Source organism: Pseudophryne corroboree, chromosome 11 (genome assembly GCF_028390025.1).
Source record: "Pseudophryne corroboree isolate aPseCor3 chromosome 11, aPseCor3.hap2, whole genome shotgun sequence".
NCBI classification, from domain to species: Eukaryota; Metazoa; Chordata; class Amphibia; order Anura; family Myobatrachidae; genus Pseudophryne; species Pseudophryne corroboree.
In genome coordinates, this window is record NC_086454.1 from 213,670,453 (window position 1) to 213,686,585 (window position 16,133).

At 41.0% G+C, this 16,133-nt stretch overlaps 2 non-coding genes across 2 annotated transcripts; both read left to right on the forward strand.

The window, feature by feature from the left end:
* The first annotated feature begins 1,797 nt into the window (after window positions 1-1,797).
* TRNAN-AUU (transfer RNA asparagine (anticodon AUU)) lies at window positions 1,798-1,871 on the forward strand. The gene has a single exon. It is a non-coding gene; the product is annotated as a tRNA-Asn (tRNA).
* Window positions 1,872-4,135: 2,264 nt separating this feature from the next.
* Window positions 4,136-4,209, forward strand: TRNAN-AUU (transfer RNA asparagine (anticodon AUU)). Its single transcript has one exon. It is a non-coding gene; the product is annotated as a tRNA-Asn (tRNA).
* The last annotated feature ends 11,924 nt before the right edge of the window (window positions 4,210-16,133 follow it).

Consider the following 16,133-nt stretch of genomic DNA (forward strand, 5'->3'; position numbering starts at 1 on the left):
TGAAAACAAGGTGATATCTAATTAGCACACAGGTAAGGAATTAAGAAAATCTTTATTTAAGGGTGAAGATGTTTCTCACAAAATCGTTGCCCCAATGCATCATTGAAATTCAAGCTGGAAATATGATTTTAATATATCACTTGTACATTTTGTATTGCTCTTCTGGTGACAATGTAGTTTGTTTTTGTCAATTACCATTTTAATAATAGGGTAAAGAAAATGAAGTGGATTTTTGAAAGAAAACAATACTGTCAATATACTATTAAAACAAATTAAAATGGTAAAAGTTATTGTACTTTAAGTAAAAATAAAAGAGACAAAATATCAATCCCAGTTTTGGATTACTTTAATTAACAAAAAAAAAATGCATATAGCAGAGGATAGTTTCAATCTGCCTACCTCTGGGTTATGGGCCCAGCATGCTTCCATTGCAGTACTCTGCTGCACATGTAAGTTCAAGAGATCCTGAAGCACTCACTCATCATGGGAAAGTACCAATGTGTTTCTTCGTTGGTTGATGGAAGAAACATCTTACAAAAACTCTCCAGATTATTGACTTTTTTACGTTTTTCTAGGAAACGTTTTAGAAGAATGCTTATTAGCATTTGTCAGTATGTACTTTTGCAAAGTGTCTCTGTGGCGCAATCAGTTAGTGTGTACGGCTATTAACCAAAAGGTTGGTGGTTCAATCCCACCCAGGGACGTAATTGACCTTGTTATCAGATTTTGGTGATCTTTAAGTAGACAAGTCAAATTTCATACCCCCTGTTATGGTGTAGGGTACCTGGCCTTCTCTGATGTAATCAGAGTTAGATTTGATTCAGTGATTTTATAAAAACATCTAGGAAGCACAATTTAGCATTGGGTTGCAGAGAAAAAGAAATATGCTGGCAAAAAAATCAAATTGCGTGATTAAACAGCTCTTCATTTTCTGGCTTTATTTTTATGCTAACAAATTTGTTCTCTGAAAAGTGTCCACAAAGCCAAGTCTCTGATTAACACCTTTGTAGGGATGGTTTTTCACCTATTACTAAATTAAACTTGCTTCATTGGAAAGGCAGCAAGATGTATCCTCATTTCAATGTCTACTGAAATAATACAGGTTGACACCAGGAAACATTAACGCCACTGCATCCTTGCTGCTTTCTCATGTGGAAGTCTGTTTAATGTGAAAACAAGGTGATATCTAATTAGCACACAGGTAAGGAATTAAGAAAATCTTTATTTAAGGGTGAAGATGTTTCTCACAAAATTGTTGACCCAATGCATCATTGAAATTCAAGCTGGAAAGATGATTTTAATATATCACTTGTACATTTTGTATTGCTCTTCTGGTGACAATGTAGTTTGTTTTTGTCAATTACCATTTTAATAATAGGGTAAAGAAAATGAAGTGGATTTTTGAAAGAAAACAATACTGTCAATATACTATTAAAACAAATTAAAATGGTAAAAGTTATTGTACTTTAAGTAAAAATAAAAGAGACAAAATATCAATCCCAGTTTTGGATTACTTTAATTAACAAAAAAAATGCATATAGCAGAGGATAGTTTCAATCTGCCTACCTCTGGGTTATGGGCCCAGCATGCTTCCATTGCAGTACTCTGCTGCACATGTAAGTGCAAGAGATCCTGAAGCACTCACTCATCATGGGAAAGTACCAATGTGTTTCTTCGTTGGTTGATGGAAGAAACATCTTACAAAAACTCTCCAGATTATTGACTTTTTAAAGTTTTTCTAGGAAACGTTTTAGATGAATGCTTATTAGCCTTTGTCAGTATGGACTTTTGCAAAGTGTCTCTGTGGCGCAATCGGTTAGTGTGTTTGGCTATTAACCAAAAGGTTGGTGGTTCAATCCCACCCAGGGACGTAATTAACCTTGTGATCAGATTTTGGTGATATTTAAGTAGACAAGTCAAAATTTCAAACCTCCTCTTATGGTGTAGGGTACATGGCCTTCTTTGATGTAATCAGAGTTAGATTTGATTCAGTGATTTTATAAAAAACAGCTAGGAAGCACAATTTAGCAGTGGGTTGCAGAGAAAAAGAAATATGCTGGCAAAAAAATCCAATTGAGTGATTAAACAGCTCTTCATTTTCTGGCTTTATTTTTATGCTAACAAATTTGTTCTCTGAAAAGTGTCCACAAAGCCAAGTCTCTGATTAACACCTTTGTAAGGATGGTTTTTCACCTATTACTAAATTAAACTTGCTTCATTGGAAAGGCAGCAAGATGCATCCTCATTTCAATGTGTACTGAAATAATACAAGTTGACACCAGGAAACATTAACGCCACTGCATCCTTGCTGCTTTCTCATGTGGAAGTCTGTTTAATGTGAAAACAAGGTGATATCTAATTAGCACACAGGTAAGGAATTAAGAAAATCTTTATTTAAGGGTGAAGATGTTTCTCACAAAATTGTTGACCCAATGCAACATTGAAATTCAAGCTGGAAAGATGATTTTAATATATCACTTGTACATTTTGTATTGCTCTTCTGGTGACAATGTAGTTTGTTTTTGTCAATTACCATTTTAATAATAGGGTAAAGAAAATGAAGTGGATTTTTGAAAGAAAACAATACTGTCAATATACTATTAAAACAAATTAAAATGGTAAAAGTTATTGTACTTTAAGTAAAAATAAAAGAGACAAAATATCAATCCCAGTTTTGGATTACTTTAATTAACAAAAAAAAAATGCATATAGCAGAGGATAGTTTCAATCTGCCTACCTCTCGGTTATGAGCCCAGCATGCTTCCATTGCAGTACTCTGCTGCACATGTAAGTTCAAGAGATCCTGAAGCACTCACTCATCATGGGAAAGTACCAATGTGTTTCTTCGTTGGTTGATGGAAGAAACATCTTACAAAAACTCTCCAGATTATTGACTTTTTAAAGTTTTTCTAGGAAACGTTTTAGATGAATGCTTATTAGCCTTTGTCAGTATGGACTTTTGCAAAGTGTCTCTGTGGTGCAATCAGTTAGTATGTACGGCTATTAACCAAAAGGTTGGTGGTTCAATCCCACCCAGGGACCTAATTGACCTTGTTATCAGATTTTGGTGATCTTTAAGTAGACAAGTCAAATTTCATACCCCCTGTTATGGTGTAGGGTACCTGGCCTTCTCTGATGTAATCAGAGTTAGATTTGATTCAGTGATTTTATAAAAACATCTAGGAAGCACAATTTAGCATTGGGTTGCAGAGAAAAAGAAATATGCTGGCAAAAAAATCAAATTGCGTGATTAAACAGCTCTTCATTTTCTGGCTTTATTTTTATGCTAACAAATTTGTTCTCTGAAAAGTGTCCACAAAGCCAAGTCTCTGATTAACACCTTTGTAGGGATGGTTTTTCACCTATTACTAAATTAAACTTGCTTCATTGGAAAGGCAGCAAGATGTATCCTCATTTCAATGTCTACTGAAATAATACAGGTTGACACCAGGAAACATTAACGCCACTGCATCCTTGCTGCTTTCTCATGTGGAAGTCTGTTTAATGTGAAAACAAGGTGATATCTAATTAGCACACAGGTAAGGAATTAAGAAAATCTTTATTTAAGGGTGAAGATGTTTCTCACAAAATTGTTGACCCAATGCATCATTGAAATTCAAGCTGGAAAGATGATTTTAATATATCACTTGTACATTTTGTATTGCTCTTCTGGTGACAATGTAGTTTGTTTTTGTCAATTACCATTTTAATAATAGGGTAAAGAAAATGAAGTGGATTTTTGAAAGAAAACAATACTGTCAATATACTATTAAAACAAATTAAAATGGTAAAAGTTATTGTACTTTAAGTAAAAATAAAAGAGACAAAATATCAATCCCAGTTTTGGATTACTTTAATTAACAAAAAAAATGCATATAGCAGAGGATAGTTTCAATCTGCCTACCTCTGGGTTATGGGCCCAGCATGCTTCCATTGCAGTACTCTGCTGCACATGTAAGTGCAAGAGATCCTGAAGCACTCACTCATCATGGGAAAGTACCAATGTGTTTCTTCGTTGGTTGATGGAAGAAACATCTTACAAAAACTCTCCAGATTATTGACTTTTTAAAGTTTTTCTAGGAAACGTTTTAGATGAATGCTTATTAGCCTTTGTCAGTATGGACTTTTGCAAAGTGTCTCTGTGGCGCAACCGGTTAGTGTGTTTGGCTATTAACCAAAAGGTTGGTGGTTCAATCCCACCCAGGGACGTAATTAACCTTGTGATCAGATTTTGGTGATATTTAAGTAGACAAGTCAAAATTTCAAACCTCCTCTTATGGTGTAGGGTACATGGCCTTCTTTGATGTAATCAGAGTTAGATTTGATTCAGTGATTTTATAAAAAACAGCTAGGAAGCACAATTTAGCAGTGGGTTGCAGAGAAAAAGAAATATGCTGGCAAAAAAATCCAATTGAGTGATTAAACAGCTCTTCATTTTCTGGCTTTATTTTTATGCTAACAAATTTGTTCTCTGAAAAGTGTCCACAAAGCCAAGTCTCTGATTAACACCTTTGTAAGGATGGTTTTTCACCTATTACTAAATTAAACTTGCTTCATTGGAAAGGCAGCAAGATGCATCCTCATTTCAATGTGTACTGAAATAATACAAGTTGACACCAGGAAACATTAACGCCACTGCATCCTTGCTGCTTTCTCATGTGGAAGTCTGTTTAATGTGAAAACAAGGTGATATCTAATTAGCACACAGGTAAGGAATTAAGAAAATCTTTATTTAAGGGTGAAGATGTTTCTCACAAAATTGTTGACCCAATGCAACATTGAAATTCAAGCTGGAAAGATGATTTTAATATATCACTTGTACATTTTGTATTGCTCTTCTGGTGACAATGTAGTTTGTTTTTGTCAATTACCATTTTAATAATAGGGTAAAGAAAATGAAGTGGATTTTTGAAAGAAAACAATACTGTCAATATACTATTAAAACAAATTAAAATGGTAAAAGTTATTGTACTTTAAGTAAAAATAAAAGAGACAAAATATCAATCCCAGTTTTGGATTACTTTAATTAACAAAAAAAAAATGCATATAGCAGAGGATAGTTTCAATCTGCCTACCTCTCGGTTATGAGCCCAGCATGCTTCCATTGCAGTACTCTGCTGCACATGTAAGTTCAAGAGATCCTGAAGCACTCACTCATCATGGGAAAGTACCAATGTGTTTCTTCGTTGGTTGATGGAAGAAACATCTTACAAAAACTCTCCAGATTATTGACTTTTTAAAGTTTTTCTAGGAAACGTTTTAGATGAATGCTTATTAGCCTTTGTCAGTATGGACTTTTGCAAAGTGTCTCTGTGGTGCAATCAGTTAGTATGTACGGCTATTAACCAAAAGGTTGGTGGTTCAATCCCACCCAGGGACCTAATTGACCTTGTTATCAGATTTTGGTGATCTTTAAGTAGACAAGTCAAAATTTCAAACCCCCTGTTATGGTGTAGGGTACCTGGCCTTCTCTGATGTAATCAGAGTTAGATTTGATTCAGTGATTTTATAAAAACAGCTAGGAAGCACAATTTAGCAGTGGGTTGCAGAGAAAAAAAATATGCTGGCAGAAAAATCCAATTGAGTGATTAAACAGCTCTTTATTTTCTGGCTTTATTTTTATGCTAACAAATTTGTTCTCTGAAAAGTGTCCACAAAGCCAAGTCTCTGATTAACACCTTTGTAAGGATGGTTTTTCACCTATTACTAAATTAAACTTGCTTCATTGGAAAGGCAGCAAGATGCATCCTCATTTCAATGTCTACTGAAATAATACAGGTTGACACCTGGAAACATTAACGCCACTGCATCCTTGCTGCTTTCTCATGTGGAAGTCTGTTTAATGTGAAAACAAGGTGATATCTAATTAGCACACAGGTAAGGAATTAAGAAAATCTTTATTTAAGGGTGAAGATGTTTCTCACAAAATCGTTGCCCCAATGCATCATTGAAATTCAAGCTGGAAAGATGATTTTAATATATCACTTGTACATTTTGTATTGCTCTTCTGGTGACAATGTAGTTTGTTTTTGTCAATTACCATTTTAATAATAGGGTAAAGAAAATGAAGTGGATTTTTGAAAGAAAACAATACTGTCAATATACTATTAAAACAAATTAAAATGGTAAAAGTTATTGTACTTTAAGTAAAAATAAAAGAGACAAAATATCAATCCCAGTTTTGGATTACTTTAATTAACAAAAAAAAAATGCATATAGCAGAGGATAGTTTCAATCTGCCTACCTCTGGGTTATGGGCCCAGCATGCTTCCATTGCAGTACTCTGCTGCACATGTAAGTGCAAGAGATCCTGAAGCACTCACTCATCATGGGAAAGTACCAATGTGTTTCTTCGTTGGTTGATGGAAGAAACATTTTACAAAAACTCTCCAGATTATTGACTTTTTAAAGTTTTTCTAGGAAACGTTTTAGATGAATGCTTATTAGCCTTTGTCAGTATGGACTTTTGCAAAGTGTCTCTGTGGCGCAATCAGTTAGTATGTACGGCTATTAACCATACGGTTGGTGGTTCAATCCCACCCAGGGACCTAATTGACCTTGTTATCAGATTTTGGTGATCTTTAAGTAGACAAGTCAAAATTTCAAATCCCCTGTTATGGGGGTTGAGGAGCCAGCACCACTCACACACTAGTCCCCAGGTGCAGCACTCAACCCCCGGGATACCCGGAGCAACAAAATGGAGATTCAGGCCAACAGGCCACACCCCTACCTATGAGACCATGCCTCCATTTTACCATTGCGCTGCTTATCTGCGCGCACTGCATTACAATCTCCCTCGCTGCCTCTCTGGGTGTCACCAATGATAGTGACACCTTTGCCATGCTTGTAGCAGCTGGTCCTAAGATCTACGCCTCCAGCCCTGAGTGTTTGCCCTTGTGACTTGTTGATCATCATAGCGAAGCAGATTCTTACAGAAAACTGCAGGGGCTTAGATTGAAAAGAAAAACATTGACGAACCCATCATTTCAGCAACAGGGTCTGCCACACGGCTGACTGAAATGACTGGTTGGTTTGGACCCCCACCAAAAAAGAAGCAATCAATCTCTCCTTGCACAAACTGGCTCTACAGAGGCAAGATGTCCACCTCATCATCCTCCGATTCCTCACCCCTTTCACTGTGTACATCGCCCTCCTCACAGATTATTAATTCGTCCCCACTGGAATCCACCATCTCAGATCCCTGTGTACTTTCTGGAGGCAATTGCTGGTGAATGTCTCCACGGAGGAATTGATTATAATTCATTTTGATGATCATCATCTTCTCCACATTTTCTGGAAGTAACCTCGTACGCCGATTGCTGACAAGGTGAGTGGCTGCACTAAACACTCTTTTGGAGTACACACTGGAGGGAGGGCAACTTAGGTAGAATAAAGCCAGTTTGTGCAAGGGCCTCCAAATTGCCTCTTTTTCCTGCCAGTATACATACGGACTGTCTGACGTGCCTACCTGGATGCGGTCACTCATATAATCCTCCACCATTCTTTCAAAGGTGACAGAATCATATGCAGTGACAGTAGACAACATGTCAGTAATCGTTGCCAGGTCTTCAGTCCGGACCAGATGTCAGCACTCACTCCAGACTGCCCTGCATCACCGCCAGCGGGTGGGCTCGGAATTCTTAGCCTTTTCCTCGCACCCCCAGTTGCGGGAGAATGTGAAGGAGGAGCTGTTGACGGGTCACGTTCGACTTGACAATTTTCTCACCAGCAGGTCTTTGAACCTCTGCAGACTTGTGTCTGCAGGAAAGAGAGATACAATGTAGGTTTTAAATCTAGGATCGAGCACGGTGGCCAAAATTTATTGCTCTGATTTCAACAGATTGAATCCTGGTTAAGCGAATTAAGGGCTCCATCCACAAGTCCCACATGCCTAGCGGAATCGCTCTGTTTTAGCTCCTCCTTCAATGTCTCCAGCTTCTTCTGCAAAAGCCTGATGAGGGGAATGACCTGACTCAGGCTGGCAGTGTCTGAACTGACTTCACGTGTGGCAAGTTCAAAGGATTGCAGAACCTTGCACAACGTTGAAATTATTCTCCACTGCGCTTGAGTCAGGTGCATTCCCCCTCCTTTGCCTATATCGTGGGTAGATGTATAGGCTTGAATGGCCTTTTGCTGCTCCTCCATCCTCTGAAGCATATAGAGGGTTGAATTCCACCTCGTTACCACCTCTTGCGTCAGAGGATGGCAGGGCAGGTTCAGGAATGTTTGGTGGTGCTTCAGTCTTCGGCACGCGGTGGCTGAATGCAGAAAGTGGCCCGCAATTCTTCGGGCCACCGACAGCATCTCTTGCACGCCCCTGTCGTTTTTTAAATAATTCTGCACCACCAAATTCAATGTATGTGCAAAACATGGGACGTGCTGGAATTTGCCCAGATGTAATGCACGCACAATATTGGTGGCGTTGTCCGATGTCACAAATCCCCAGGAGAGTCAAATTGGGGTAAGCCATTCTGCGATGATGTTCCTCAGTTTCCGTAAGAGGTTGTCAGCTGTGTGCCTCTTATGGAAAGCGGTGATACAAAGCGTAGCCTGCCTAGGAACGAGTTGGCATTTGCGAGATGCTGCTACTGGTGCCGCCGCTGCTGTTCTTGCTGCGGGAGGCAATACATCTACCCAGTGGGCTGTCACAGTCATATAGTCCTGAGTCTGCCCTGCTCCACTTAACCACGGACATGTGGACTAGTGGACATTGGGTACAACTGCATTTTTTAGGACACTGGTGACTCTTTTTCTGAGGTCTGTGTACATTTTCGGTATCGCCTGCCTAGAGAAATGGAACCTAGATGGCATTTGGTACCGGGGACACAGTACCTCAATCAAGTCTCTAGTTGCCTCTGAATTAACGATGGATACCGGAACCACGTTTCTCACCACCCAGGCTGACAAGACCTGAGTTATCCGCTTTGCAGCAGGATGACTGCTGTGATATTTCATCTTCCTCGCAAAGGACTGTTGGACAGTCAATTGCCTACTGGAAGTAGTACAAGTGGTCTTCCGACTTCCCCTCTGGGATGACGATCGACTCCCAGCAGCAACAACAGCAGCGCCAGCAGCAGTAGGCGTTACACTCAAGGATGCATCGGAGAAATCCCAGGCAGGAGAGGACTCGTCAGACTTGCCAGTGACATGGCCTGCAGGACTATTGGCTCTCCTGTCTAAGGAGGAAATTGACACTGAGGGAGTTGGTGGTGTGGTTTGCAGGAGCTTGGTTACAAAAGGAAGGGATTTAGTGGTCAGTGGACTGCTTCCGCTGTCATCCAAAGTTTTTGAACTTGTCACTGACTTATGATTAATGCGCTGCAGGTGACGTATAAGGGAGGATGTTCTGAGGTGGTTAACGTCCTTACCCCTACTTATTACAGCTTGACAAAGGCAACACATGGCTTGACACCTGTTGTCCGCATTTGTGTACAGGATGCATACCTTCATGTCCAAATTTATCCATCTCATCAGTCGTACCTCAGATTTGCGGTACAGGACTGTCATTGCCAATTTCAGACGTTGCTGTTTGGTCTCTCCACGGCCCAGAGAATTTTCACCAAGGTAATGGTGGAAATGATGGTTCTCCTGCGCAAGCAATGTGTCACAATTATCCCGTACTTGAGCGATCTCATAAAAGCGAGATCAAGAGAGCAGTTGCTGAACAGCGTATCACTTTCACTGAAAGTGTTACAGCAACACGGCTGGATTTTCAATATCCCAAAGTCGCAGTTGGTTCCTACGACTCGTCTGTCTTTATTGGGCATGATTCTGGACACAGACCAGAAGAGGGTTTATCTCCCGATAGAAAAGGCCCAGGAACTCATGACTCTTGTCAGTAACCTATTGAAACCAAAACTTGTGTCAGTGCATCACTGCACTCGAGTCCTGGGAAAGATGGTGGCATCATACAAAGCCATTCCATTCGGCAGGTTCCATGCGAGGACTTTCCAATGGGACCTACTGGACAAGTGGTCTGGGTCACATTTACAGATGCATTGGTTGATCACCCTGTCCCCCAGGGTCAGGGTATCACTCCTGTGGTGGCTGCAGAGTGCTCACCTTCTCGAGTGACGCAGATTCGGCATTCAGGACTGGATCCTGGTGACCACAGATGCAAGCCTCCAAGGTTGGGGAGCAGTCACACAGGGAAGAAATTTCCAAGGTCTTTGGTCAAGTCAAGAGACTTGTCTTCACATCAACATCCTGAAACTAGGGGCCATATACAATGCCCTACGTCAAGCGGAGACCTTACTTTGCGACCAACCGGTTCTGATCCAGTCAGACAACGTCACCGCAGTGGCTCATGTAAACCGCCAAGGCGGCACAAGGAGCAGAGTGGCGATGGCACAAGCTACCTTTGCATTTTTCTCCCAAACGAAGGACACTAGAATGAAAATTTTAAAGCCTCCTGTTAGTGCTTTATCTACACGGTATAGCCCTGAATTTTCCAATGCGTAGCTCTTTGCAAAAGAGAGATATTGGCAAGGAAAAGCTGTCTTGTACCTTTGCATTTTTCTCCCAAACGAAGGACACTAGAAAGAAAATTTTAAAGCCTCCTGTTAGGCCATCATCTACACGGCATAGCCCTGAATTTTCCAATGCGTAGCTCTTTGCAAAAGAGAGATATTGGCAAGGAAAAGCTGTCTTGTACCTTTGCATTTTTCTCCCAAACGAAGGACACTAGAAAGAAAATGTTAAAGCCTCCTGTTAGGCCATCATCTACACGGCATAGCCCTGAATTTTCCAATGTGCAGCTCTTTGCAAAAGAGAGATATTGGCAAGGAAAAGCTGTCTTGTACCTTTGCATTTTTCTCCCAAACGAAGGAAACTAGAATGAAAATTTTAAAGCCTCCTGTTAGTGCTTCATCTACACGGTATAGCCCTGAATTTTCCAATGCGTAGCTCTTTGCAAAAGAGAGATATTGGCAAGGAAAAGCTGTCTTTCAACTCTTCCACAACTGAAAAACAGATAGTGTTCCCAAGCCTTCCATCCTGTAATATCTTCAGTCTCTCGTCAATGAAGAAAACAATCCCTCCAGCAGACTCTTCAACCACGATACAAGATCACAGCCAAAAGGGCGAGAAGCAACTACACTTGCGTTTAACCAAAATGGCTAAAATTTAGTGGAGGAAAGTGCAGTGCACCAAAACATAAGCTGACACAATCATGGAGAATGCGCCAGCATATATGCTCTTCTATCTATATTTTGCAAACCTGCTCTTGTCCCCTCCAGCTGCTCCATGTAGATTTGACGCCTGGCAAGGTGCATAACCCACTGACAAGCAGGCACACTCCTGCATGAGTTTTCACTCTCACTAGCAGGATGATACACATTCATTTGCATGTGCTCCACCTCTGACACACCGCCCACCCAACCACCCAGTCACCAGAGCCACCCACAAGCCAACTGGCTCCGTGATTTAATTTGCACAGTGCAGTCATCCAGGCAGCATGTCCTTCTCAATGGAATAATCTCTGGTTCCATGGAATCTTCCGCATTGGAATGCTGCGGAACAAAAAGGATTTAAACATTCAGCTTGCTAGCATTCAATGTACCTGCGGCTTGGCTCTAGCACATGGGTCTTCATCCTGTGGCCCTCCAGCTGCTGTGAAACTACACATCCCAGCATGCCCTGCCACAGTTTTGCTATTAAGGTATGCTAAAACTGAGGCAGGGCATGCTGGTATATGTAGTTCCACAGCAGCTGGAGGGTCGCAGGTTGAAGACCCATATTCTAGCATGCCTGTTCTATGATGCATGTTCCGTGATGTCACAATCAGCTTGGAATGGGGTGTCTAGCATGCATTTGCTGACAGCCACTTGAGGGAGACACACATCAGGAGATGCAGCATATCGGAGGTCTTCGATGCCTTTCCAGCAAATGCACACCACCAGCTGCTGGTCTGGACACAAAACAATACCCACAATTGAAGGCTCAAAATGCCCAACTACAGGATTAATGTAAGTAGTGAATTTAGGAATGAATTTAGAAGTAGGAAATTAAGTTAGTTCACAAGTACATTCAAATTCCGATCTAAAGTCTAGGTAGGCCTCACGTCCTGGCAGCCCCCAGCATTTAAAAATGCCTTGATTAGAGGTAGGGAATTAAATGTAGATAAGAAGTAGACACAAAATAACACTCCACAGAGCAATTATCAGGTGTCTTTATCAATTGTTGCATTTAAAAAATCAAGCAATTAGGGAACACAATGTTGCGACAATGTAACCCTATTTGCAAAATAGTACTAAATAAGTTTGTCGATGTAAGACATTTGCAAAGGCGCAAACAAAACACGCTGGAAAATGCAACTGAATCTGTTTTTGGAGGTTAGAATAGATGCAGGATCAAGTAGCTCAATGGGTAGGGTGTTTGATTAGAATTCAACAGGTTATAGATTTGAATCCTGGGTATGATAGTTTGAGGTGTTATTTAATAAAGTATGTTTATATATTAGTCACACATGGCTTACTTTTACAAATGGCATGTCACCAGTTAGTGCTGACTGCTGATATGCCATTTGCACAAACACCCCATGTGTGACTGTATATGCATTTAAGGAGGGCACCCCGGCAATACCACAAACCATTGAGTGTCAAGTATACTAGATATATCTTCATATCTCATGTGCTTTCTCTGAGACCAATCTTGTTATGCCCCTTCCCCACAAGGCATGCGCCTTTTGTCCATATTGCAAAAATGGGGAGGGGAGGGGGGGGGGGCATATAATTCTCTGTCACAGGGCACCAAAAAGTCTAGTTATGGCTCTGGTATGCATTATGTAATCTGGCAGACCATATCTCCAACACTGGCTGGTTGGAATAGAAATCCGGTTATCTATGTGAGCAAATGACCATCAACGATTTACTCTCAAACACTAGAAAATGGACAAACATGGTCCCCTAAACAAATTGGTTAAATTTTGGGTTTAACCAATTTGTGTAATGACCATTTTTGACCACTTTTCTAGTGTTTGGGAGCAAATGGTTAATTGACATTTGCTACTATACATTACCAGATTTTCATTCCACCCATCCAGACTGGATAGATAGCCTGACAGATAATTGTGTAGTGTATGCCCAGGATAACTGTGTCAGTTGTGCTTTCTTTTATGACGGCACATAAATGGGTGGGCAGATCCAGAGCAAGCACTGCCCACTCATGCATAGTTGTCAACTGATGTGAAGTTCCAGGGGGCAATCTCAGTTATAAAGAAAAGTATCTGGAAATTGTCCCTAGTTTAAAAATAAAATAAAAAAAAATTGATCAACTCCATTTATTTAGTATGATATCCCAGCAGTCAGAACAACATACTTTATTAAATAACACATCTCAAACTACCATACCCAGGATTCAAACCTATAACCTGTTGAATTCTAATCAAACACCCTACCTATTGAGCTATTTGATCCTGCATAAAAATTGTGAACATTATATGAAGCTATTGGTACTTTGCAAAAAAAAAGTATCAGCATTACAACGCAGCAGATCCATGCAGTTTGCAGTCACACACTACATGTATCTGCTCAGCCACAATGCTGATTATTTCTTCACAAAGTACAAGGTGAGCTCCAAACAGAATTCTCTAGCTTAGAATTATACCTTTCTATGCCAAACCTAGAAGTCGGGCCCCCCACCCTGGGATCCCCCAGAGGGTGGCCTGCACCGTCATGCGGCAGGCTTGTCCGTTTTGGAAGCAGGCTGATGGGCAGCCCAGGCTTGCTTCAGTCTGGGCTTGGCAGGTCTGGAAGCATGAGCTTGCTTTGGGTATGCCTGACCTTGGGTACGCTTTACCTGAGGGATGAAAGGGCCAAGGGAAAGTACTTTTAGCCTTCTGCGTGGTAGGAGTCATACGAGGTAGGCAAGCTGTTTTAGCAGTAGCCAGATCAGCTACAATCTTATTGAGGTCTTCTCCAAAGAGAGTGTCTCCCTTGAAAGGAAGCACCTCCAGGGTTTTCTTGGAATCCATATCCACCGACCAGGATCTCAACCAGCTGTATAAAGTATTACCTTGGAACTGGCTCTCCACTCCCCATTATCTGGTTATCATGGCTTCCTCCGCCAGTGTCCAGACTCGCTTGCTGAAGCTCGGCCACTTCTTCCTAGCAGCAGGCTCCTGGATCACTGGGCAGCAGAAGTGCTTGGGAGCCGGAAGGGGGCGGAGCAATCAGGCAGGCAGTTGCAGTGCTGCCCAGCTATCTGTGGTGTGAGAAGAAGCAGGGGCACCCCACCGCTGGCAGTGCTGCAGCTAGCGGTGGTGGCAGCGGCGAGGCTGCTGGGCTGGGTCTTGAAAAAGGTGGAAAGAAGGGTTTTACGGCATGGAATGTACAAACTGCGAGACCCTGCTGGTAGCGCCTTTGTCTATTTAGTAGGAAGGGCACGTAACAGCCGGGGGGCAATGGAGGAAGCCCCTTTAGGGCTGGAGCCCCTTCAGGGCTGGAGCCCGGCGGCAACTGACTCCGTTGTCTCTGGCAGTTCTGCCCCTTGACTAGAGGAATGGTCAAGAACATGGCAACATTTAATGCCAAAAAATGCAAAATCATACACGTCTCAAAAATGCAAAGGCTAACTATAATATTAAGGGCATTATAATGGCAAGAGGAAAGCTATCTAAGTATTACTATTTCAGGTGAGCAATGTAACAAAGCAATAGGAAAGGCAAGTCAGATGCTTGTTTGCATAGGTTAAAGAACCAGTAGCAGAAAAAAGTAATACAGGTTGAGTATCCCATATGCAAATATTCCGAAATACGGAATATTCCGAAATACGGACTTTTTTGAGTGAGACTGAGATAGTGAAACCTTTGTTTTTTGATGGCTCAGTGTACACAAACTTTGTTTAATACTCAAAGTTATTAAAAATATTGTATTAAATGAACTTCAGACTGTGTGTATAAGGTGTATATGACACATGAATGAATTCTGTGAATGTACACACACTTTGTTTAATGCACAAAGTTATAAAAAATATTGGCTAAAATGACCTTCAGGCTGTGTGTATAAGGTGTATATGAAACATAAATGCATTCTGTGCTTAGATTTAGGTCCCATCACCATAATATCTCGTTATGGTATGCAATTATTCCAAAATACAGAAAAATCCGATATCCAAAATTCCTCTGGTCCCAAGCATTTTGGATAAGGGATACTCAACCTGTAATGCCACTGTATAGGTCCTTGGTACAGCCACATTTAGAATCCTGTGTTCAGTTCCAGAAGCCATATCTCCAGAAGGCTGTAAATACATTAGGGCAACTAAAATTGTGCATGGCCTACATCACAAAACTTACCTGGAAATACTAAAAAATGTTGATGTGTATAGTTTGGAGAAGGGAAGAGGGAACATACAGTAATAGAAACATTTAAATATATAGGGAGGAATGTAATAGGGTGTGAGAATCAGAAAGTGAGAGATTTTGTGTTTTTTCCTGTTGTTTTTTTTTTTTATTGTTTGTTTTTTAAAGTGGCAATCCTTTACATGGCAAAACCAGGTTGATATTTGCCATGTAAAGGATTGCCACCGTGGGCATGTGTAGAAGGGGCACTGCTACTGTTGGCATTATGTGTGTAAGCTGCACTGATATGGTGGTTATGTGTATAAAGGGCACTGCGACTGTGGGTATTATTATTATTATTATTATTACATGCGGTGTAATGACAATAAGATAGTGCTACTGTGTGGCATATTTTGATTTGGGGTGCTATTGTGTGGCCATGCCCCTTCCTTGTGATACCACACCTTCTTTTTTTAAGGAGCGCACTGTCCCTTTATTAAGTATTGGAGAGAGGGCCCAAATTAATAGTTTGCAGGGAGGCGCCAAACACCCTAGCACTGGCCCTTTGGTAGGGGACAGGATTTGCTTCTGCTTGTGCACATATGTTATGATTGCCAGCCAACAGCACTGGTTTTGCCTATAACACTAACTATAAATATTTTGAATTGGTCCTGGACCACCAATCCAAGGCACCCCTGCAAGTGTCCTGAGGCACCCCAGGGTGCAGTTTGAGAACCACTGGTCTAGTGAGTACCCAGGATAATTATTGTAGCTGGTCTGCGGGTAACAGCTCTCAGATCCACTTCTAGAAAAAATGCAGCAATGTAATTTGAGTGACAAACTGCAGAGATGAACC